This window comes from Gorilla gorilla, chromosome 3 (genome assembly GCF_029281585.2).
Source record: "Gorilla gorilla gorilla isolate KB3781 chromosome 3, NHGRI_mGorGor1-v2.1_pri, whole genome shotgun sequence".
Taxonomy (NCBI): domain Eukaryota; kingdom Metazoa; phylum Chordata; class Mammalia; order Primates; family Hominidae; genus Gorilla; species Gorilla gorilla.
In genome coordinates, this window is record NC_073227.2 from 167,590,773 (window position 1) to 167,613,949 (window position 23,177).

Here is a 23,177-nt window from a genome sequence, read left to right on the forward strand (position 1 = left end):
GGAGCTTAGTTTGGCTGGATATGAAATTCTGGGTTGAAGAATGTTGAATATTGGCCCCCACTCTCTTCTGGCTTGTAGAGTTTCTGCTGAGAGATCAGCTGTTAGTCTGATGGGCTTTCCTTTGTGGGTAACCCGAACTTTCTCTCTGGCTGCCCTTAACATTTTTTCCTTCATTTCAACTTCGGTGAATCTGACAATTATGTGTCTTGGAGTTGCTCTTCTCGAGGAGTATCTTTGTAGCATTCTCTGTATTTCCTGAATCTGAATGTGGCCTCCCTTGCTAGATTGGGGAAGTTTTCCTGGATAATATCCTGCAGAGTGTTTTCCAACTTGGTTCCATTCTCCCCGTCACTTTCAGGTACACCAATCAGACATAGATTTGGTCTTTTCACATAGTCCCATATTTCTTGGAGGCTTTGTTGGTTTCTTTTTATTCTTTTTTCTCTAAACTTCCCTTCTTGCTTCATTTCATGCATTTCATCTTCCATCACTGATACCCTTTCTTCCAGTTGATCGCATTGGTTCCTGAGGCTTCTGCATTCTTCATGTAGTTCTCGAGCCTTGGCTTTTGGCTCCATCAGCTCCTTTAAGCACTTCTCTCTATTGGTTATTCTAGTTATACATTCTTCTAAATTTTTTGCAAAGTTTTCAACTTCTTTGCCTTTGGTTTGAATTTCCTCCTGTAGCTTGGAGTAATTTGATGGTCTGAAGCCTTCTTCTCTCAACTCGTCAAAGTCATTCTCCATCCAGCTTTGTTCCATTGCTGGTGAGGAACCGCGTTCCTTTGGAGGAGGAGAGGCGCTCTGCTTTGTAGAGTTTCCAGGTTTTCTGCTCTGTTTTTTCCCCATCTTTGTGGTTTTATCTACTTTTGGTCTTTGATGATGGTGATGTAGAGATGGGTTTTTGGTGTGGATGTCCTTTCTGTTTGTTAGTTTTCCTTCTAACAGACAGGATCCTCAGGTGCAGGTCTGTTGGAGTTTGCTAGAGGTCCACTCCAGACCCTGTTTGCCTGGGTACCAGCAGCGGTGGCTGCAGAACAGCGTATTTTCGTGAACTGCGAATGCTGCTGTCTGATCGTTCCTCTGGAAGTTTTGTCTCAGAGGAGTACTTGGCCGTGTGAGGTGTCAGTCTGCCCCTACTGGGGGGTGCCTCCCAATTAGGCTGCTCAGGGGTCAGGGTTCAGGGACCCACTTGAGGAGGCAGTCTGCCTGTTCTCAGATCTCCAGCTGCGTGCTGGGAGAACCACTGCTCTCTTCAAAGCTGTCAGATGGGGACATTTAAGTCTGCAGAGGTTACTGCTGTCTTTTTGTTTGTCTGTGTCCCGCCCCCAGAGGTGGAGCCTACAGAGGCAGGCAGGCCTCCTTGAGCTGTGGTGGGCTCCATGGTGTTGGAGCTTCCTGGCTGCTTTGTTTACCTAAGCAAGCCTGGGCAATGGTGGGCGCCCCTCCCCCAGCCTCGCTGCCACCTTGCAGTTTGATCTCAGACTACTGTGCTAGCAATCAGCGAGACTCCGTGGGCATAGGACCCTCCAAGCCATGTACGGGATATAATCTCCTGGTGCGCCGTTTTTTAAGCCCATCGTAAAAGCACAGTATTGGGGTGGGGATGACTCTATTTTCCAGGTGCCGTCTGTCACCCCTTTCTTTGACTAGGAAAGGGAACTCCCTGACCTCTTGTGCTTCCCGAGTGAGGCAATGCCTTGCCCTGCTTCGGCTCGCGCACTGTGCGCTGCACCCACTGTCCTGCGCCCACTGTCTGGCACTCCCTAGTGAGATGGAAATCCGGTACCTCAGATGGAAATGCAGAAATCACCTGTCTTCTGTGTCACTCACACTGGGAGCTGTAGACCGGAGCTGTTCCTATTTGGCCATCTTGGCTCCAGCCCCCTACAATCTTTTCAAGTTACAAACAGTAGAAATGGAATCATTGGTGATAGATCGATTATCAAATAGAAAACTAAGGGTGGAATTTGCTGTTGTAATAGGGCTACTGATCTTGTTAAATCAAATTTGTGCATAGTTGGAGGAAGAAAATGTCAGAAGCTATATCTGAAGACACCTTAGAACCCTATCAGGCCAGACACCTATAAATATTATTTTTGAATACATTGGGCCTCCTACTGTCAATTATGAGGCAGGCCCTCTTGGCCTGAAGTGACCCTGGGTACTGGAATTGAAACTCTTCAACAAAGACAGAGAAAACAAGTGCTACTGCCACTTTCCAAGGAAAGTATCACTTTATTCTTTCCCTACTGTCAGAGGACTGTAGCAGTTGTTTCTCTGGAAATAAGAAATTGGATAACCAGACCAATGGTATTCTCCAATCCATCTTATCAGAGCAGAGCTCTTAAATTCACATCTCCTAATTACTAGCCTGGTATTTTTTGTCCTAAACCAGAGACAGAAAACTAAAGCCCTTGGACCAAATACTGTTTTTGTAAATAAACTTTTACTGAAATGTAGCCACACATGGGGATTTTGGGAACTAGAATTCAAGAAGAAATTTGGGTAGGGACACAGCCAAACCATATCAGGCCTTTATATTGTACTTTCAGGAAAGTCTTGCTTGTTTGGGGTTGATGCATAAAAACTCACTAATTGGATTTAATAAGAAAGTTCCACTATGCCCTAGTAAAGCATGCACTCTCACCCTAGAGAAGACAGATCTGGGGAGTTATCTTGAAGTAGAAAGGACTTGAAGGTTTAAAATGAAGTTTTAAGAATATTAAAATTTCTTACCTAAAATAGTATAGTATAGAGAGGGAGAAAGCAGCAAACATTTTTTATAAAAGCAAACATTTTTTATAAAGGACATGGCTGTGGCTGCATTTCTCTGACTTGTGTGCCATCTTCCTTTTACCATATATTTCCGGTAATTAAATTTTCTTATCATTCCTTTTATTTCTGCATGTCTTTTACATTCTTAAATGCCTGAGCATGTTTTCCTTAATGTGGTCTCAACAACTGTATTCCCATACTCTCTTATAGAACCACATTTGATAACATGGGATCTATTTGTGATTAGTATTCTAAAAGCTGGAATAAAAAGGTAAGTCACATGATTAGATATATTTAGAAATATTCATTAGGTCATTACAGTACTTACATTTTAGTGCTTCTTGTGGTTGCAATTGCACATCTTCCTTACAATTTCACTTCTTTGTCTTTACCTGCGTGGCAGATGATGTTTTTTGCATGTCTTCTTCAGTTGGGTACCAGCTGCATTGTCTCAATGGCTTTCAAAAGGAAGACTAATGGACCTAATCCATAAATACTGACTAGAAGCCAGAGTAAAGGCAAGAGGCTCTGTTTATTGGCCGTTAGTCATCAATAAATGATGGCAGTGTTAAACAATAAACACAGAGCTCTGAGAATATCATTAACATTACTTACAAAATAAATGTTTCTGTGATATATTGGGTTTTGGTAGTCAAATCCCCAGAGGGCTCTACGACTGGGTTTGTCATCTGCTGCATTTTAAACTGAAATATCTTTTTCAAAAGCTCTTTCTGGTTCTTTGCTTTGATGGATTTATAAGAAGACTGGTATTTCCTCAAAGAAGATCTTCCTTTCCTCTGGATGTGTGTCATGTGTCATTGGGTTAACTTGAAGAAGAGCTGGGAATATCTGACAAATATTTTGATCTTTTCACAACTTGGGGCTCTATACATGTAAAAGTATGTGAAAACCCATCAACTATCTGACCCAAGAAAGCAAAGTATAAATCTTGAGACCTTAGCAATAACTAACCCTAAAACAAGATCAATCTGTTTTTGCATTGCTTTCTAAAAGAACATAGAGAAAAGCAATTAGAAAGTACTTTATATCTGTTTCACTCTATTTTTCCTAAAATAATATGCCTCCTCACTTAGTACCATATTGCAAACAGCTGGAATCTATAACATATCACATGTTATTCCCACTTGTTGAATATCCTAAAAGCAATAAAGAGAGAAAGAATAAACATGTTTTAAATGATTCAATTTTCTTGCTTTATTACTTTCTCTTGATCACTTTAGTCATCTACCTAAAGATTTATTTTGAAGGCTAAGTGGTGATTACAGATGAATGCACTTCTAAAACCAATATGAAATACCTTCCTTAAAACACTTAAGAATGCAAGAGAGAGTGAAAACATGGAGGATTTAAACTCCACATCTACCATTTGAGTACATTACCTAACCACAGTTAAAGGTTCCTTTCTTTGTTGATAGAATAGAATAGCCAAGAGCAGGGGTGGCAAACATGGAAAATGCAGATTCTCAAAAATCATTGGGAAGACATGATCTTGTTGTTACTTTGAAGAAGTGCATAAAAATCTCATGCTATCTCATTGAGAGGCAAGTGACCCTTCTCCTCACTGGTAAAACATGTCATGGTTAATAATACCTGCTTCATAAGATGGTTGTGAAAGTTAAATATAGATAAATCACCTAGAGGTAGAGTTAATGGTAATAAATGTTCTTCTTCTGTTCCCCCTGCATTTTGTCCTCCTTCCTGTTCTCAAAGAGAAGAAAAGTCAAGTGATCCTAAACATCACTATTTGTGGAATAGACTTAGGAACAGAATAGGATGAAAGTCCTCCTACATTCTAATGATAAACACAAAATGTGGTGGCAAGATATCTAATGTCTTTCCTGAATCTTTGCACAAAAACATGACACAATTTTTCTCATTCTAAAAACGTAGAAGTATAAACACCAAAATATGAACAACCTCTCTGAAGTTACCAAAGAACAAATCCAAAAAGAATATCAAAGTCTCCAAACTTAAAAGTTTAAAATTCTAAAAACAAGCATATTATATCTGAGATATTACTTGGTGTTTGTATGTATATCATCAACCAGTAGTGAAATTACTAATTAGTTATTTTTAGGTTGTGTTACTTGTCCGTGAATGTTTTACTAGATAACCAGTTATATGTTTATATCATTATATGTTTATTAGACATCCCATTATATGTTTATGTGTTAAACAGAGGGCCTAAGGAGAACTCCACAGTAGAGAACAAAGAATGAGGTTAGAAGTGGGCAAGTACAGATGTAGTGGCCATGGCTGTGATTGTTTGAGAAGCTACTTTGTTTCAGAGGTTTTAGGCATCGCCCTCTGCCTTCTACTAAAATTCATATTTTTCCTTTGCTGAGTCTTTGTGGCTTTATTCTGTGCTACTCCAGAGCCAAGTCTCACTTGCGCAGTTGTCTGGGAAATCTACCAGGGCTAAACTCCCCAAGACTCATTTTCTTCCTAGTTCTTCCTATTGCATTTGCTGGCTTGGTCCTCCGTCAACTCACAGAGGCTTCACTGATCATTCCCCTCAGCACCCAGGATGCTAAATTAGTATGTGATCTCTGGTAGACCTAAGTCCTATTTTGCTTGATAGGGTCTAAAACACATCAGTGCTCTGTGACAATTTTAGAACATCTCTCAATATACTGTAAGTGGGTAACATATGGTGTTTGCATACACATAGCTGCAAACACATTCCAGGAGCATGGCTTTATTCCCAGACCATGGCCACCTGAGGGATAAGGGTTCTGCTCCTGTCTCCAGGTTGAAGGTTTCCCAGAGAATCACTTTGAGCTGGTTTCACACTAACCCCATGGGATGGCTCTAATGTGCCACTAAGGGACTACAGTCAATCACAGGAGCAGGCTTGGATCCTGTTGTAGTTCAGGATCCTCCAGATGTCCCTATCTTAGCTTTCTCCAGATAGACTACAATGCCCTTGGAGGGTCAAAGACTGAACCAGCCTTTCAGATTTCCTTGGATCACAAACAACACAAGCCCTGGCCATTGTCTTTAGATGCTTTTAAATATCAGAGCAGGTTGGGTGAATGGAACTATGTAGTGATCCACGCAAACATTTAGCCTTATTTGCAATAAGGATCCAGATATGCCATCAGCCTGCTGCTACCTGGCAAAGTGCACTTCAATTTCAAGCTGATGTGTTTACTTTCCAGGATTGAAATTGTTGTCAGCAATTTTTATTTTAAATAGGAGTTGCAGTCACTGGCCTTTTAGAGTACTTCATATTTACAAAGGTTCATTTTACAAGAACATCCTAAAGTGCTATATGAATATCATTTCATTTGTCCTCATCACATCTCTGTGAGGGAAAGTAACCCATATTGCCCTCCCCCATCATCACCAGACCCTGCGTTCAAATGAAAACACGCACACAAAGTCCCAACACAGAGGGTTTCTAGAGGACCAGAACAGAACTGATACTGAGCCCAATAATTGTGTGTTGTATATGAAGGTTCAGGCACTGGCAAAGGACTTGGGGGAAATAGTTCTATCACACCAAGAGAACACTTTCTTAAGGGCAGAAGAATGGGGACATGGGAAGAGAAGGCTCCTAAATCAGCCCATTGTATTGAAGACCCTTGTTCTTTGCCTTCTTTCTCCCTTTGTCAGTTATTACCATCACTCAGAAAGGAGGTGGAAGGGAGGCATGGAGCAAACTAATGAGCCCATGAATTGTTGAGCCCGTTACTTGCTTTTGAAATGTTCACCTGTGTTCTAGATCAGAAACCAACTGATTTTTATTCCATAACACTTTCAAATGATTAGGATAATCCATTAAGCATAGCCTAAGAACCTTTATTTCCTAAGATTAAATCAATTTGATTCAACTATTTGTTTAGTAGAAGCTTCGATAATAGTAATGGCAAAAGGAATTGGGGAGGAATGGTGATGAGAGAAATGTATCTTTTTCTCTCATCAAGAGGTAAGGAAATGAGTGTTTACTGAGTAAGTATGGTGTACCAAGAGCTTTTCTAGATGACATTGTCTTTAGATGCTTTTAAATATCAGAACAGAATGGGCGAATGAACTATGCAGCGATCCATGCTAACATTTAGCCTTATTTGCAATAAGGACCCAGATATGCTGTCAGCCTGTTGCTACCTGGCAAAGTGCACTTCAATTTCAAGCCGATGTGTTTACTTTTCAGGGTTGAAATTGTTGTCAGCAATCTGTGACAATTCATTTAACACTGAATTTTGGGAATTGTGGTTCTTATGTCACAGGCATTTGAACCACAGTGACTCCATCTTGAATAGTGGATCCGTAAAATGAGGCTGAGACCTACTGGGCTGCATTCCTAGGAGGTTAGGCATTCTTTGTCACAGGATGAGATAGGAGGTTGGTAGGACTGGTATCATAAGATACAGGTCATAAAGACCCTGCTGATAAAACAGGATGTGGTAAAGAAGCTGACCAAAACCTACTAAAACCAACATGGTGATGAAAGTGACCTCTGATCATTCTCACTGATCATTATATGCTAATTATAATTCATTATTATAATTATACGTTTATATATATTATGTACTATATTATATAATTATAATTCATTAGCATGCTAAAAGACACTCCCATTAGCACCATGACAGTTTACAAATGCCATGGCAACATCTAGAAGTTACCCTGTATGGTCTAAAAAAGGGAGGAATCCTCAGTTCTGGGAATTGCCCACCTCTTTCCCTCATGAATAATCCACCCGTTGTTTAGCATATTATCAAGAAATAACCATAAAATTAGCCAATCAGCAGCCCTTGGGGCTTCTGTCTTTATAGAGTAGTTGTTCTTTTGTTTCTTCTCTAATAAACTTGCTTTCTTTTTACTCTGTGGACTCGCCCTGAATTCTTGGGGTGAGATCTCTTGGGGTCTGGGTAGGGACCCCTTTCTAGTAACACTTATGCTCCTTCTCAAGAAACCAAGACTCAGAAAAAATAAACAACTTATAAGGTCACACAGTTAGTAAACTCCAGAGTCTGGACTCTACCCAGATCTTTCTCATTCCTAAACTCCAGCTAAGAGTTGCTTTGGGGTTGTTCTCATATGCTAATGTGAAGCTACTCAAGAACACATTCTCTTACCAAGAGGCAATTGTTATGACTAGATAGGAGAAATAAGTTCTGGTGTTCTGTGCATTGCAGGGTGAATAGGGTTAACTATAATTTATTGTGTATTTTTTAAAAGCTAGAAGAGAGGATTTTTATGTTCACAGCACAAAGAAATGATAAATGTTTGTGGGGATAGTATACTAATTACCCTGATTTGATAATTACACATTGTATACATGTACCAAATATCACTCTGTATCTCATAAATATATACAATTATTACATGTCAACTAAAAATAAAAGGAGAAAAAAAGTCAACTATCTTTGTTCCCAAACCAATTTGTGTCTTTTGCCCTTGTTATCTGGATAACATTATTTAGTTAAGTGTTGAACAGACTAATGAAATATAAATATAGAAGCTGAGTGCAGTGGCTCATGCCTGTAATCCCAACACTTTGGGAGGCCAAGGCAAGAGGATCACTTGATCTCAGGTGTTTGAGACCAGCATGGGCAACATGGTGAAACCATGTCTCTACAAAAAATATAAAGATTAGCAAGGCATGGTGGTATGCGCCTGTAGTCCCAGCTACTCAGGGGGCTGAGGTGGGAGGGTAACTTGACCTCAGGAGGTCAGGCTGCTGTGAGTTGCGATCATGCCACTGCACTCCAACCTGGGTGACAGAGCAAGATCCTGTCTCAAAAAATAAAAAAAGAAAGAAAGAAAGAAATATAAATACGGAAGTTTAGTGTTTCTATGAAGACTAGACTGCTTAAAAATTGTTTTCATATATATGTGGATGATATACCTGTTAAATATTAGATTAAATTTATAAAAATCTAGGATTCTACAGATTGCTTCAACATTCTTCTGGCATCTTAAAGAAATGGAAACTGGAAATTGGTGAGGCATATGGCTCTGGTTCTTTAAAAAAGATGATGCAAAAATCAAAGAAAAGGCAAGGTGTATATATATAGGTGTGTGTGTATATATATATATGTACACACATGCACCCTGATTTGATCATTACTCACTGTGTACATATACCAACTGTCACTCTGTCTCTCATAAATATGTACACCTATATATACACACATAATATATAGGTGTATATATATGTACATAAATACATACATATATATGATATATAGGTGTATATACATATGTGTACATATGTATATACATTTACCCAGGGTCAGCATTGGGTTAAAAAACCAAGTTTTCTAATTTATGTACACATATGTATATACACCTATATATTCTAATATTTATGTACACATATGTATATACACCTATATACACCTATGTATTATATATATAAAGTGTATACCAACTTATACTTTTAAACCTTTTAAAAAGGTAGCTTACAAATATCCCTACTTTAATTGCCTTTTCCAATTAACTAGCCAGCTGTAGATTTTTAAAGCTTTTGACAAGAAGGTGACATCTCCTATAAAGCTTTTATTCTCTGGTCTGGGAATCCTATCTGCTTATTAATTTTATATATGTCTACAATCAGAGAGAAATTTACACATAAGCCTAACTCTTCTTTTGAGGAAAGAGAAGAATTGGAGACGATAGGAAGGGAAAATATCCAAGGGTGGGTTCTCAAACAGAAGTGAGATGAATATAAAAATTGAGTAACAAATAAATGGTTCAACTAATAGTTAAATTTTCATTAATGTTAAATTAGAAGCCCATTCTATGTAAAATGATCTGTTTCTGTTATTTTTGCCTTTATTTCCCAGTGAAAGCTTATTTTTAAAAAGGCCAACTTTCCTCACTAAACATTCTCAGTAATCACGTTGCTTTCCCAGTCACCCAAAGTCACAAGCCAGAGCGTTGTCCAAGGCTCTTCCTCCTTTCAATCTCCAAATCCCTTGAACTCCATCTCGCAACTGTTTTCATATCTGTCCCTTTATCTTACTGCATAGGAGAGATCAAACACAAGGGCAAGCATTTACCAAGTACATGTATCAAAGCCAATCCCTACTTGCCTGCATCTCTGCTCCCTGAACCACAGATTTTACTTTGTGGGATCCCGATGGAGTCAAAAAGATAACCTCCCTTACTTCCTGTCATATTTGCTATATGATGAGATATTCTCAAAATTAATGTTGCTGAAATTCATTTGCTGTTCTACCTGCTGCTACTGACATCAGTAGCACAACACAACTGTAAACGTAGGCTCTCCACAGGTCTCCTGTATTAACCGTCCACCATTACCACCCTCCCTTCTAGCAGCAAATCTTCAGCTCAGTTCCCTTGTTAATCTAGAATCCAAATCTCAGTTTATAACTGCTGCACTCAAAAGCAGTCAAGATTCTCTTTGCCTATCAGACTGAATCCAAGCTCCTTGGCATAAAATATGAGGTCCTCTGCAATCTGGATCTCTTCTTGTTTTTATAGATGTGACTCATCTTCTCTTTAAACAATAGCTTCGCTCCTCTAGACAATTTCTACTCATTCTTCAGGTCTCATATTTGGTGTCTTCTCCTCTAGGAAGTCCCACCAATACCCCAGGACAGTGGGGGAGGTGCACTTCCTGCTGCGTCTCCAACCCTAGCATCCACCTAGTGAATGCCTTGTATAAAGATGCCAAGAAGAATTTGCCAACACTGCAATAGACAGAGACAATCAAAGCTGCTGTGCCCTTGGGGGTGCAGCTGTGCCAAATCAGTGACTAAGACAACTGTGGATTCTAAGGAGAGCTCTTGGAATGTGAAATAGGAAAAAGCCCTGTTGTGGAATCAGTTCTCCCTGCCTGAGCTATCCTTTACAGGAGGTTATGCCATAAATACCAAGCATCAGTTTTAATCTTATGCTATTGTGTCAAAATCTCCTCTTTACATACATTGAATAACGTCTTATCTCTTCTACTTATATTAGTTTAAATGGTTAAAATATCAAGGGAAAATACCAAAAGAATCATACTTTTCCAAATTTGAGCTTGACTTTTGGCTTTCTTTAAGAACTATAAATGTGATGTGGCAATGCACTAAATTCTTGAGTTATTCTTACACCATTTTTAAGATTAACATAGTCTTAAAATTGGTTATTTTTAGATTGTACATTCATTTCATTAAGGTGAAGCATATTTGGAAATTGGCACTAAATTAAATTTTTTCTCATACTAAAACAACATATCAGATGTTAATGGACTTCATTTGTATATTCTTAAAATTGCACCAAGTAAAAATTATATTTTGTATAGAATATATGTAGTACTTGACAGTTATAAAAACCTGCATGAATTTATTTGCTTCTCACAATCCTATAGTACAGACAGATAGGTATTATTATCCCCATTTTAGTGATGAGGAAATGCAGGGTGGTTTGAGGACCCTGGCCACATTTACCCACGGTTACCATTGGGTTAAAAAACAAATAAACCAATAAACCAAGGTTTCTAATCTCTTATAAGGATTTGTGCATACGCAGTTGTAGAGAATTCTTTTTCTCCCGAGAGGAGAATGTATAGGATGTAATATTTTAGCTTGGTAAAACCATTTTTCAAGTGTTAAAATTTATTGATACAACCAAAGAATAGGAAAAAAGTTTCTGAATTAATTCTGCTTTGATTTCTTTATCATGACCTTAAATAAGGACAATGATTTTATTAGTCATTTCTGTCATTCATTTATAATGTCTGTTTTACCTCTGTAGCTAAGACTACTCAAGTAAACAATTACGTATTTACAAATGTGAAATGTAAAGAATTTGCCTGATTTTTATCATTCTGACAGGAGCATATCTACATTTTTAAGTTTCATAGAAGGAAATTTACAGTGTTTACATTTGTTTTTACTTTTCTGACAACCAGTGAAAAGTAGGTGGAAAAAAATATTGTAATGACTGAAAAGCAAGCTCCAAGGACACAAGAACTTTGTCTCTTCCTTCACTGGCACATTCTGAAGGCCGAGAACAGGCCTGAAATATAGTTGGTACTTAATGAATATTTGTTGAATGAATAAATGAAATAGTAAAGGAAACAGATGAGGAAATTGAGGCTCATGACTCTATTAGTAAGGGTTCTCCAGAGAAACAGAACGAGTTGGAAACATGTAGGTGCGTGAGAGGGGATTTATTATGAGAATTGGCTCATGTGATTAGGGAGGCTGAAAAGCCCCACATTTGGCTATCTGCAAGCTGGAAAACCAGGAAAGCTGGTGGTGTAATTTAATCCAGTCTGAGTTTGAAGTCCTGAGAATCAGGAGCTTTCATGTCCGAGGATAGAAGATGGATGTCCCAGCTCAAGAAAAGAGGATGAATTCCCTCTTCCTCTACCTTTTTATTCTATTCAGACCCTCAACTGCTTGGATGATGCTTGCCACCTTGACTCTTCTTCATTCAGTCTATGGATTCAAATGTTAATCTCTTCCAGAAACATCCTAACAGATATATCCAGAAAATCTTGTTTACCAGTGATCTGGGTATCCCTTAATCCAGCCAACTTAACCATCTCAATGACCTTATATTATTTGAGAAGTAAAAATAATTCTTTTGTTTATCAAATTATTTACTGAGTGCCTAAGAAGTTCTAGACAGATTCTGAGGCTCTAGAATAGGACGACCAAGCATCTGGTACTGCCCTGGGGTGAGGTATTCCAGTTTAGACTGGGTGACTGGGGAAGGCCTTTTTGAGGTGCCGCCATTTGAAATCTGAATGAAATGAGGGCACCAGCCATGTGAAGATAATATTACCTACCTATTGTCAAAACATTAAATTAGATGATGCATAGAAAGCATTTACCTCATACCTCATACATCCTCAATGATCAGCAAATGGTAGATATTATTGGTATTTCTATAGATGGCAACCAAGATACTAATTTCTCCATATTCAAAACTGAGGAAAATCTACCGTGTTGTGATACACACAGATGTTTAGATGGCCAAAATGAAGAATTAGTTGTATCCTAATCTATTCTTTATTGGACATGTTGGAAATCTTGGGATTGCATGCTTTGAGTCCTTGGAAGAAGCAGGAGATGTCAATTCCTGCCCCAGGAGGAACGGGTTCTGCTGCATTTTCTGACTTTTTATATCAAAGCCCCACATTTAACAGCCTGAATGTCCAATTGGGACAGATATTCTAGGTGGGTTTAAGGGCCCTTGAACAGGATTAGGGTATGCAAATTATCCACTTTTTTGGTACTTGGGCTATTATATATCAGCATGTCAAATGCTTTCTGTAATTTTTTAAATCTGCCAAACTTAAAAAAAAATTTCCTAACTTGTCTGGAGTATATATTAAGTCTTTTTTTTATTATTATTATACTTTAAGTTTTAGGGTACATGTGCACAACGTGCAGGTTTGTTACATATGTATACATGTGCTATGTTGGTGTGCTGCACCCATTATCTCGTCATTTAGCATTAGGTATATCTCCTAATGCTATCCCTACCCCCTACCCCCACCCCACAACAGACCCTGGTGTGTGATGTTCCCCTTCCTGTGTCCATGTGTTCTCATTGTTCAATTCCCACCTATGAGTGAGAACATGTGGTGTTTGGTTTTTGGTCCTTGCGATAGTTTGCTGAGAATGATGGTTTCCAGCTTCATCCATGTCCCTACAAAGGACATGAACTCATCATTTTTTATGGCTGCATAGTATTCCATGGTGTATATGTGCCACATTTTCTTAATCCAGTTTATCATTGTTGGGCATTTGGGTTGGTTCCAAGTCTTTGCTATTGTGAATAGTGCCACAATAAACATACATGTGCATGTGTCTTTATAGCAGCATGATTTATAATCCTTTGGGTATATACCCAGTAATGGGATATCAGGGTCAAATGGTATTTCTAGTTCTAGATCCCTGAGGAATCACCACACTGACTTCCACAATGGTTGAACTAGTTTACAGTCCCACCAACAGTGTAAAAGTGTTCCTATTTCTCCACATCCTCTCCAGCACCTGTTGTTTCCTAACTTTTTAATGATCACCATTCTAACTGGTGTGAGATGGTATCTCATTGTGGTTTTGATTTGCATTTCTCTGATGGCCAGTGATGATGAGCATTTTTTATGTGTCTTTTGGCTGCATAAATGTCTTCTTTTGAGAAGTGTCTGTTCATATCCTTGGCCCACTTTTTGATGGTTTTTTTTTTTCTTGTAAATTTGTTTGAGTTCATTGTAGATTCTGGATATTAGCCCTTTGTCAGATGAGTAGGTTGCAAAAATTTTCTCCCATTCTGTAGGTTGCCTGTTCACTCTGATGGTGGTTTCTTTCACTGTGCAGAAGCCCTTTAGTTTAATTAGATCCCATTTGTCAATTTTGGCTTTTGTTGCCATTGCTTTTGGTGTTTTAGACATGAAGTCCTTGCCCATGCCTATGTCCTGAATGGTATTGCCTAGGTTTTCTTCTAGGGTTTTTATGGTTTTAGGTCTAACATGTAAGTCTTTAATCCATCTTGAATTAATTTTTGTATAAGGTGTAAGGAAGGGATCCAGTTTCAACTTTCTACATATGGCTAGCCAGTTTTCCCAGCATCATTTATTAAATAAGAAATCCTTTCCCCATTGCTTGTTTTTGTCAGGTTTGTCAAAGATCAGATGGTTGTAGATATGTGGCATTATTTCTGAGGGCTTTGTTCTGTTCCGTTGGTCTATATCTCTGTTTTGGTACCAGTACCATGCTGTTTTGGTTACTGTAGCCTTGTAGCATAGTTTGAAGTCAGGTAGCATGATGCCTCCAGCTTTGTTCTTTTGGCTTAGGATTGACTTGGCAATGAGGGCTCTTTTTTGGTTCCATATGAACTTTAAAGTAGTTTTTTTCCAATTCTGTGAAGAAAGTCATTGGTAGCTTGATGGGGATGGCATTGAATCTCTAAATTACCTTGGGCAGTATGGCCATTTTCACGATATTGATTCTTCCTACCCATGAGCATGGAATGTTCTTCCATTTGTTTGTATCCTCTTTTATTTCATTGAGCAGTGGTTTGTAGTTCTCCTTGAAGAGGTCCTTCACATCCCTTGTAAGTTGGATTCCTAGGTATTTTATTGTCTTTGAAGCAATTGTGAATGGGACTTCACTCATGATTTGGCTCTCTGTTTGTCTGTTATTGGTGTATAAGAATGCTTGTGATTTTTGCACATTGATTTTGTACCATTCCTTCTGAAACTATTCCAATCAATAGAAAAAGAGGGAATCCTCCCTAACTCATTTTATGAGGCCAGCATCATCCTGATACCAAAGCCTGGCAGAGACAAAACAAAAAAAGATAATTTTGGACCAATATCCTTGATGAACATTGATGCAAAAATCCTCAATAAAATACTGGCAAACTGAATCCAGCCACACAGCAAAAGCTTATCCACCGTGATCAAGTGGGCTTCATCCCTGGGATGCAAGGCTGGTTCAACATACAAAAATCAATAAACATAATCCAGCATATAAACAGAACCAAAGACAAAAACCACATGATTCTCTCAATAGTTGCAGAAAAGACCTTTGACAAAATTCAACAACCCTTCATGCTAAAAACTCTCAATAAGTTAGGTATTGATGGGACATATCTCAAAATAATAACAGCTATCTGTGACAAACCCACAGCCAATATCTTACTGAATGGGCAAAAACTGGAAGCATTCCCTTTGAAAACTTGCACAAGACAGGGATGCCCTCTCTCACCACTCCTATTCAACATAGTGTTGGAAGTTCTGGCCAGGGCAATAAGGCAGGAGAAAGAAATAAATGGCATTCAATTAGGAAAAGAGGAAGTCAAATTGTCCCTGCTTGCAGATGACATGATTGTATATCTAGAAAACCCCATTGTCTCAGCCCAAAATCTCCTTAAGCTGATAAGTAACTATGTTAAGTCTTATATTTGAAAACATAGCTTACTTTTTGACCTTTCAAAAATTTGTTTATATATTCGGTATTTTACAGATTTGTAAAGTTTTTTCTTAAAGGTTTATAACATTAAAACATTGTTTTATTGATTCTCTTTTATAATCTCATTTTACAAATAAAATATGCTATTGTAAAGTAATCAACCCAAACAAAAAATATATATAAGTAAGAAACTAAAAATCACCCAAGATAACCACGTTGTTGGTAAGTATCCTTTAATACATTTCTTCAGACATACATGTGAATACTTAGATACACAATTTTGAATAAATGGAATAATATTTTATGTGTATTTCATTAAGAAAGCTTTTTAACCATTTTGTTAAATTGTTTATCCCTTTCCTCTCCCTCTCTTACCCATCCCTCCTCACCACAACTATAAAAAAATTAGAAAACTGTTTTGGTCACTTGAACACCTAGTGTAAAAACCCCTCCAACCAAACGAATAAAGATATAACACATTCTCTTTATTGGATGCACAACATTAGCTGAATCATAGTTTGCTTATCTATATACTGAGTGAGGAGCATTCCTGCTATGTCTCATTTTTGTCACTATGAACAAAGCTATGGCAAACATCCTTCCACATGTACCCTTAAGTGCTGATAATTTTATTTTTATGAGATTGCTAGGGGAACGTCTGTGTGTACTGGTAATCTTAATTGATATGGCCAGAATTGCATCCTCAAAAGAGATTAATAGTTCACATATCTCTTTTGCATTTTATCCAATACTTATTTTTAGTGTTTATACATTTACATATACACATAATTAGCGCAACTACAATAAACTTATTGCATTATTATTGATGCTAGAAAAAACTCAGTCATTATTCAAGTTTTACCTGGCTCACTGATCTTGTCATCTGCATTTTAAAAGTGAGTGAAACAGGGCTTTAATAACCATGTTTCCAAAGCTATGCCAGGCAGCCAAATAGAACTGCCATCAATAGCTCCTGAGAGCCACAATAAGAAGTTACTCACTTAGTTCCATCAGTTCTTAGAGTTAAGAATGTTCTCTCCATTCCATTTAGCAGAGAAAAATGGCTCCATTTTGCCAGCATTGCTTTCTGATTTTCATCACACTGCTGTGATATTTGCTTCCAGCACCTGAAAGCAGTATACAAATGCATTTTAAATCATTGAATAGCATTTCTATGTTCTGATTTGCGTTATAAACTTTAAAAAAAAGATTTAAAGCTATGAATCTCAGCTCCTTGGCAGCATTCTTATTTTTTAAATGCTGAAAAAAATCAAGAGCACCCATCAGAGAAATATAATGCCATTAACTCATTGTACTGATACATGATGAATTATTTATAATCTAATTATTATAATTAGAGTTAACATACCAAACCCATTCAGGCTCAGGTTTCACAGCAATGTTCGAATTGATTTTTTGAAGTTCATAATAATTGGCATCTATTTGCACAGGTGGAAATTGATGCCTCCTTGGTTATCTTCTCAGATCTACCCAGTCCCTTACCCTTAGAGTCTCTGCCAAACTTTGAGCTGTGAAGAGAATAGAGCAAAACATACTATTCAGTATTATCCACCCTATTTTCAGTCACTTCTTCAAATCAAACAAAAATTAAATTATTCTGTACTGTAACCACAGAAAGATTTTCTAAAAACACATTAAATATTTTTAAAAGCTTGCTATTGTGATTATTAGATCCACATCATAAATAGCTATTCATCTCCATGTAAGGTAGAAGAACAATCTTGGGGGTATAAATGAAGCACAAACTTTGAAAAAAAATCTTCTGTCCAGTAGCTGTGCATATAAGTAGTGAGAGAGCCCCAAGTGAAATGCCCAGCAATAATTACTGCATATACATCAGTCCCTAGTGAGCTGTATATTAATGTCTGCCTGGAAATTTAATGGCACCTCTAGGCATAAACAAAGGTTTATTAAAATAGTAAGTAAAATATTCCTGAACACTGGATTGTTTTTTGAATTTTCCTATTCTGCTTTTGGAAATTAAGAAAGCCTATATTGTAATGCTAAAAGACACTGATTGAATCAACACTTGGCATCATTTTATTTAGGTTCTATTTTACATAGCCCAAAGCAAATAATCTACTTATATTTGTATTCAAAGATTTTTATTTCTAGGAGAAAAACTGTAATGGTTATGAATAGAGTCCCATTCATCAGTTTCTTTTTTTCCATCTACCATCCATTTTTATATCCACTCTCTTCCTACATAGCTCCCCATATGCTTCAGGAGGACAGAATCCATGAAAGATTTGATTTTCATAAAACATAATCAATGGAAGCAAGTTAATGTTACAGAGACTTTCATGAATCCATCTTGAACACGCAGCTTTGAAGTTCTTGTGGTCTCCCTACAACAACTGTATCCGACATGGCATCTGGTGGATAACAGATGAAAATCATCATTTTTTCAAAGAAAATAATCTGGGGCTGCTGTCTATACCATTCGACATTTCTTTATAACATTTCAGCAGGTAGAATACAATGATGTCTTGAGAAATCTTGACTTGAAAAAATGTGTTATGCTATATCACTACACTCATAGTTTAGGGTCTTCACCTTGAAAAAAAAAGCAAAACTGTACCTAATGTATTACCTGCTCCATCCCCTCTTAGAAATGACAACACAACTATTTTTGAAGGAACTAGAGCTCATTATTCTTAACTTCCTCCTAAGTATCTCTCTCTCTCTCTCTAGATTTAGTCAAAAGTTAAATCTATTTAATAAAGCAAGTAATTTGTGAATAAACATTTGTCACTAAGATCTTTTTCTGTGGGCTTTGCCTTAAATTATGAAAGGACTATTTGGCAGTAGTACTTTATCTAGTATATAATGCTCATTATATAACTGGTTGACTTTTCAGTAGCTGAAAGGGTTATTGAATGATGCAACTTGATATACTTTTTTTTATAGTAGAAGTTTGTAGTGACTTGTATAACAAGTTTATTTTCCCTGCAGACATATTTACAGGTAACAACTTTAGCAAATCACTTTGAGATGCTTTCATGAAATAGTTGTAGCAGTTGTGACCAATTGAGGTACAGTTTTCTGACATAAGAGAATATATTTAAGGACTCTGAGGGAAATCTTCCTTTGCTCCTATGAGTTACTATTTTTTTTATTTTTTTACTTTTTTTGAGATGGAGTCTCGCTCTGTCACCCAGACTGGAGTGCAGTGGTGTGATCTCAGCTCACTGCAGCCTCTGTCTCCCGGGTTCAAGCAATTCTCCTGCCTCAGCCTCCTTAGTAGCTGGGACTACAGGCATGCACCACCATGCCCTGCTAATTTTCATATTTTTAGTAAAGATGGGTTTCACCATGTTGGCCAGGCTGGTCTCGAACTCCTGACCTCAGGTGATCCCCCCACCTCGGCCTCCCAAACTGCTGGGGTTACAGGCATGAGTCACCACCCCTGGCTGGTAAGTTACTATTTTAATCTAAAACCTACTTGATATAATGTCTCCAAAAGCAAACACTATTTTCCTACATTTAAAAAAGAGTATTTTCCCAATCTTCACGCAGATAACCTAGTTTAAAGTTATAATGATGGGCACAAGCTACTATGATGAGGAATAGTTGAGAGATTCATTTCTGTTCCAAAAGTGTATATTTATTCTTTATATCTCTCAGTAATGCAGAACGTGGGCAAACAATGTCACTTTATGAGCTCTGTCCACTGGTTTTAGCAAAAATAATTGCTTTACCAATAAAAAGAGTGACAGGAAGTTAAGAAATAAAGGATAGACTGCTCTCAAAAAGAAGAAAATTGCCCAAACGTGAGGATAAAGTTTAATTAGGGAAGCTCTGCAGCGCCCCATCTCATAAAACTCATTTTATTAAATTTATGTCCCATATTTTTGCCACACTATATTGCTTTCTGCACTTAAAATCTGGCCATGAGGATATGAAATTATTTTCCCACTCAGTCACTGGCTTCAGGGGACACAGTTCTGATTTCACCAGGGTCTTTGGTCCTCTTGCCCTTCTGTACCTTATTCAAAAGTTTCAGCAAATTTGACCTCTGAGAAGATACAATTTCCATTTAGCCTGATGGTTTGACTTTTCTGTTTGCATATTAGAACTCTGCTCAGATGTAGAAAGTCTTACAGCTGAGCTCAGGAGCCAGAGCCAATATCAAGTGAAGTTTTGTTTCTGATGTATTAATATTTCACAACTGGGCCAATTTCCTTATTCAGAACTTAGCAAATACATCCTATTTTTCAGGGTCCATTTTGGAGTGACTTGCTTATAAAATTCTCTCTATGACCTAGTCTGAGTATTATCTGGTTAATTCTGTAAAATGTCTTTGTCCCCAACATTAAATCATGCCATTGAAGGAAAAAATCCACATGTTCTGGAAGTCCTGATTATCTTGGAGGGCTGCCAAGGCGGGTAACATCTAAACATGTGCTCAATTCCCCTCCCTTTCATTTATAGTGACTCGGTCTGACCAGAAAAATTCTATTGTTGAATTTGATCTTGTTTGAGAAGAAGTGGTATTTTCATTTATGTTTAAATTATGTTTCAAAAGTACATTCATTAACTAGCAGCTTAGAACTCATCTTCCAGTGAAAACTGTTGAAAATCAGAGGCTGAATGCAAACACAGCTGTTTGGGGTCAGGCAAGTATTATTAAGAGCGAAGAAAGCAGGGTAGAGTATACATGGTTTTTTAAAACTTCAGTGAAACAGAGATTACTGGGCAAGAAGCGCTCTGACCTTTATTCCCTATCAAATGCAATCCTCAAGAGTAAGCAGATATGAGAGTAAGCAGGTAGGAGGGTAAGCAGATAGGACTTACACTGCCTCTTTCTTTGGCTTGATGATGAAAGTCTTCCCTTGTAGGAATGGTCCAGGGCCTTTAGAGTGGCGGTCCCCAACCTTTTTGACACCAGGAACTGGTTTCGTGGAAGACAATTTTTCCATGGGCAGGGAGATGGGATAGTTTGGGGATGAAACTGTTCCACCTCAGATCATCGGGTGCTAGATTCTCACAAGGAGCATGCAACCTAGATCCCTCGCATGTGCAGTTCGCAATAGAGTTCATGCTCCTGTGAGAATCTGATGCCACCACTGATCTGACAGGAGGCGGAGCTCATCTGGCAATGTGCCTCCTGCTGTTGGCCCAGTTCCTAACAGGACATGGATGGGTACTGGTCCATGGCCCTGGGGTTGGGGGCCCCTGCTTTAGAGGACTCAGCCTTTCCTCAGAGAGTGGCTCATGACTCCTTTGCATAACTGGATGATGATTTGGAGGGGAGAACATAAAAAGGTAGGGTCATGGGGTGAGTTCTGATTCACTTTAGTACTTAATGAGGATGGAAATTGTGGCCCTGTGTAAACATCCAACACAGCTTACCTGTTGGAGGCCACTGAGGAGCAATTGTTTCTCTATTCTTTTAAGGAAACATAGAAACAAGCACAGTTTTGAAATAAAGGAGCTTTAAGCAGAGGATTTTTAGACATGATTTATTTTTTCCTTGAGGCCTATCTTTTCAAAAGCTGCACACATATTTTGGTCTGCCTTGTTTAGGAAAAATAGACGCTGATCACAGTTCATTAATCCCATTTACTTCGTTACTAGATGGTTGCAGTGGGGGCCCGAAGCCTTATAAAGGATCTATAAAATACTGCATACTAAATACTAAGATATAAAACTCACTATGAAAATTAGTAGGCAATTTTATATTAGTTGTAACGCAAAGAAAAGAGTGAAATATTCAAGAAAACACCTCAAATGCTAGAACTTGAAGAAAATAGGTTTAATTTAATATGGATGAAGCATTGAAGACAAACTTGAGCAAACTGTGAAGCAGGCTACCATCCATTTGTAGTTTGTCAAATTTAATTTTAAAATTTAAGAAAATGTCCTCCATATAAGAACTGTATAGCACTACCACCATTCTTGGGCTTCCTGGTTGTGATGAGGACAAGGACAGCAAACTCATGATCTGCAGGCTCAAGCCCTCTGGACAGATGGATTGTTTAACTTTGAAAAATGTGAATAGCTTGGAGTAAGACAACACACTTTGCCACCCCCTGTGGCTTTGCAACCTGCTGCTTAACACACGCCTTGCCCACTTGGGCTCTGAAGGTGTTTATTTTCAGCCCTAGATTATATTACTTCCTTTGGGACTCAGAGATGTTAACAGAAGTAATGAAAGAGAGAGGACCAAGGAAGAATAGACGGAACCAGAGAGAGAAGAAACAGATTCTTTTGGCTAACGATGCAAAAGTTGGAAGAATAGAGAAAGAAAAAAGATTTGTTTGGCAAATATTCATTAAGTTCCTATCATACACCAAGCACTATTCAAAACACTGGGGGAAAAAGAAACAATGAACAGAACAGATGAAGTTCTTACATTCATGGAGCTTATATTCTAGTTGGGGAGAAATATAAAACAACAAATAGCTGGGCACGGTGGCTCCTGCCTGCAATCCCAGCACTTTGGGAGGCCCAGGTGGGAGGATTGCTTGAGCCCCGGAATTTGAGACCAGCCTGGGCAACATGGCAAAAACCCATCTCTACAAAAAACACAAAAATTATCCAGGTGTGGTGGCATACGTCTGTAGTCCTAGCTACTCGGGAGGCTGAGGTGGGAGAATTGCTAGAGCCAGGGAGGCGGAGGTTGCAGTGAGCTGAGATTGTGCCACTGCACTCCAGCCTGGGTGACAGAGTGAGACCCTGTCTCAAAAAACAAGCAAACAAACAAATATTGTTAATGGATATAAGTAACATGAAGAAAAAAATTTAAAAATAGGGATATAAGTGACGGCAGAAAGGAAGATGCTAATCTGTAAAGTGGTCAGGGAAGGACTTGTTGACAAGGTTACATTTGAGCAGAGATGTGAAGAGTGGCATTTCAGGCAGAGGAAACATGAAGTGCAAAGATCCTGAAGCTAGACATGATTAGTGAGTTAGAGCACAAAGGAGGCCAGGCTAGGGGAGGAAGGCATGAGAAGGAAGCGGTAAGACATGCAGCAGTGACAAGGCAGTGGAGGGTGCAGCTCTAATAAGAATTTTAGAGTTCCACTCTGAGGGAGGTGAGAAGAGGGCTTTGAGTAGAGCTGTGATATAATCTTGCAAGAAAATTCCAATTGTTCCATTGAAAACACAGAAGCATACTTATCTGGCAGGGGAGATACCATATTCATGAAGTTGGTTTTCCAAGGGCCAGGCTTATCCATTACACTCTGGATGTGCTGACCCCTGTGGTTTGCCCGCACATGGGAAACTTGACTGCATAATTTGTGTAGTGAGGGACTGCGTTCACGCTTTCCCCAGTCTTCACAGCCTAAGAACAGGCTTCCTCTGTGTAAAGAAATAAAAGAAAACACAGAAGCATGGGCAGAAGTCAGTAGAACAATTAGGAGGCTCTTACAGTAGTTCAGATGAGAAACAGTGGTGGCTCTAAGAGAGTCATAATGATAAGTGCTGCTAGGAAGTGGTCTGTATTTTCTTTGAAAGTAGA

The 23,177-nt window shown here is 38.3% G+C and overlaps 1 non-coding gene across 1 annotated transcript; it reads left to right on the forward strand.

The window, feature by feature from the left end:
* Positions 1–22,827: 22,827 nt before the first annotated feature.
* On the forward strand, positions 22,828–22,990 carry LOC115934482 (U1 spliceosomal RNA). Its single transcript, XR_004070273.1, has one exon. It is a non-coding gene; the product is annotated as a U1 spliceosomal RNA (small nuclear RNA).
* Positions 22,991–23,177: the final 187 nt, after the last annotated feature.